The 3296-nt window shown below is 47.7% G+C and overlaps 1 pseudogene; it reads left to right on the top strand.

Moving 5' to 3' along the window:
• The first annotated feature begins 2423 nt into the window (after positions 1-2423).
• LOC102488685 (ubiquitin-like protein FUBI pseudogene) lies at positions 2424-2877 on the top strand (annotated as a pseudogene).
• The last annotated feature ends 419 nt before the right edge of the window (positions 2878-3296 follow it).

Below are 3296 nucleotides of genomic sequence, written 5' to 3'. Positions count from 1 at the left end.
GGATCTTGGGCACACCACACACATGCCTGGCATGAATTTTAAGCTGCAGAGTCTGGGACTCAAACCTTGATCAACATGAGAATCCAGCAACATATCCATTATGCCATCTGCTGGTCCCATCCATGTAATACATATATTTTTTAAAAAGAGTTATTTTATTTTGGGACCAGCAGTTAGTGTAATGGCTATGTCATTGTACTCCCATGTAGTCGACCATGGTTCGAGTCCCGGACCCGGTGACTTAAACTCACGCCAGGCACGTGTGCGTGCATGCCCAAGATCCCAAGAGGAGAATGGAGGAGAAGGGATTGCGGCATGGCCATCCCCTCTGGGGAGTGATTTCTTGCTTTCTGTCTCTCTGTCTCTCTCTGTCTTTCCGGCAAGTGCACATGCCCTATCCCCTAAAAAAAAAAAAAAAAAAAAGAATTGTTTTATTTTATCATTATTATTATTATTTTAATTTGCTACAGGGCACATGCACTCGCCAGAGAGAGAGACACAGAGAAAGAGAGAGAGGGAGAGAGAAGGAGACAGTGAGAAAGTAAGCCCCCAGATCCAGGACTTGAACTAAAGTCAGTCATGTGGGAATCCAGCTTCTCAATCACCACGCCACCTACCGGCCCCCCCCCATGTAATATATTTTAAAGCCAAAAAGATTATTGTTGAGAACGAATCATTGGGGCCAACGATGAGCTGAACACACCCTGAAGATTCTGTCTTCAGGCAGTGTCTGTGGTGTTCACTTCCTCTCACCTACGCTCACCGCTGTCAGGGTCAAGCTTCCGTCAGAGAAGAACTGAATAAGGAACTGATCTGAGGGTTACTCAGCAAATGCTGTGGACAATCTACCTAACAACAAAATGCTGGGCTAGCCCTCATGCTAATGCCACGTTTGCAGTTCCTGCTCCTCAGCCTGCCGTGCCAAGCTCTATACCTGCCTTTGCAGCCTTTTAAAAAATTCTTTATTTTTTAAACTTTTTCCTCTTTTTAGCTTGTTTTAGTGCCTATGCACTTACTGGAGAGAGACAGAGAGGGAGAGAGAGAAAGTGAGAAAGCATCCCTCAAGGGGATGACCGCACCATAACACCTACCGGCCCCCCCCCATGTAATATATTTTAAAGCCAAAAAGATTATTGTTGAGAACGAATCATTGGGGCCAACGATGAGCTGAACACACCCTGAAGATTCTGTCTTCAGGCAGTGTCTGTGGTGTTCACTTCCTCTCACCTACGCTCACCGCTGTCAGGGTCAAGCTTCCGTCAGAGAAGAACTGAATAAGGAACTGATCTGAGGGTTACTCAGCAAATGCTGTGGACAATCTACCTAACAACAAAATGCTGGGCTAGCCCTCATGCTAATGCCACGTTTGCAGTTCCTGCTCCTCAGCCTGCCGTGCCAAGCTCTATACCTGCCTTTGCAGCCTTTTAAAAAATTCTTTATTTTTTAAACTTTTTCCTCTTTTTAGCTTGTTTTAGTGCCTATGCACTTACTGGAGAGAGACAGAGAGGGAGAGAGAGAAAGTGAGAAAGCATCCCTCAAGGGGATGACCGCACCATAATCCCTTCTCCTCCATCTTCTCAGGATTTTGGACATGCACACAACTGCGCCTAGCATGGTTTCCAAGCCGCAGGGTCCAGGATTTGAGCTATGCAGTCAGCCACGTGGGAGCCAACTTCACCACTCCACCTGGCTGGCTTTAACCTTGGCAGCCTTTCTAGATTTGTCTCACCTCACCCGCGTGCTGCCAAACTATGGCATGTTGCTTTCTAGAAACCTGTCTAGCTCGGCAGCCTCGCCCTTGGTGTGTATCAGCAAACCTTGCTCAGCAGCTGAAGTTTGTAATCAAGGCCTTTGTGAAGCCATCTGTGGAGGCCACAGCAGAGTGCCTCTCCCACTCCCCTTTCTCCGTGTGACAGGACTTTCAGAGCACATCTCATGTCCCTGTCCTACTGCCAATTCCTCAAGGGCAGGGAGTACAGTCTGCCATCTCTGCTTAACACAGAGTAGGGCTCCTACGTTCTCTGAGTCGTACTGAGACCTAAAGCCAAATGAAATGATAAGGAATCAAAACATACAGGTTTGCTCCTGTGATTTCAAATAAAGCCTAAAGAGAAGAATGAAACAACTCTCTCGTTTATTAACAGCATTCGCATCTCTGTATAGGAAATGATTCTTTTGGGGTGACTTCATTGCAATTTAAGAAACTTTTCAAATGACGTATAGGCTTTGCAGATGCCACCACCTGAGTCACTCGCCATCAGCCACGGTCAACATCACAGCAAGCCCTCGGGCCACGCCTCCTTCCAATTGTTTGTAAAGTTCCAAAGACAGCAGGCAACTTTCGTGCTTTGAGCATGGAGAAAAAGGATTTGGTTTCCCAACTCCATGTTCATGGTAGCGGCAGCCGGGACTGCGGGTCAGTCGCCAACATGCAGCTTTTCATTCACGCCCAGAAGCTACATACCCTCGAGGTGATCGGCCAGGATATGGTCACCCAGATCAAGACTCATGTATCCTCACTGGAGGGCATCACCCTGAAGGTCAGGTCATACTCCTGGCAGGCACGCCCCTGGAGGATGAAGCGACACTGGGCCAGTGTGGGGTGGAGGCCTTGACTACTCTGGAAGTAGCCGGCTGCATGCTTGGAGGTCAAGTTCATGGTTCCCTGGCCCGTGCTGGGAAAGTGAGAGGTCAGACTCCCAAGGTGGCCAAACAGGAGAAGAAGAAGAAGGCGGCAGGCCGGGCCAAGAGGTAAATGCAGTACAACTGGCACTTCGTCAACATTGTGCCCACATTTGGCAAGAAGAAGGGCCCCAATGCCAACTCTTAAGTCCTTCGTAACTCTGGCTTTCTCTAATAAAGCCACTTAGCCCAGTTTAAAATAAATAAATAAATATATGATTTCGTTATAAGGGTTGTTGCGTTCACAGAATGATTCCAGGGTTTATGCATCAGGTTGTTCACACACCATAGCGGTACTGGCTGCAAGTCCATCTATGGGGAGATATTCGATGATAAAACTTCATCCTGAAACATACAGGTTCTGACATCTTCTCCATGGCAAACCTGGGCCCCACACAAATGACTCTCAGTTGTTCATCTGCACTGCCACGACTGAGTGGTGGGATGGGAAGCACGTAGTCTTTTGCAAGGCGAAAGAGCGCATGAATATTGTGGAAGTCATGGAGCACTGTGGGTCCAAGAATGGCAAGATCAGCAAGAAGATCCCCACTGCTGACTGTGGATAACTTAATGAATGTGACTTGTGTTTTCTCTCAGCCACCAGACCTTTCCTT

The sequence above is a fragment of the Tupaia chinensis genome, unplaced genomic scaffold (genome assembly GCF_000334495.1).
Source record: "Tupaia chinensis unplaced genomic scaffold, TupChi_1.0 Scaffold145396_1, whole genome shotgun sequence".
NCBI lineage: Eukaryota > Metazoa > Chordata > Mammalia > Scandentia > Tupaiidae > Tupaia > Tupaia belangeri.
The sequence above is the reverse complement of the archived record's forward strand: the minus strand, read 5'-3'. Positions and strand labels throughout refer to the sequence as shown.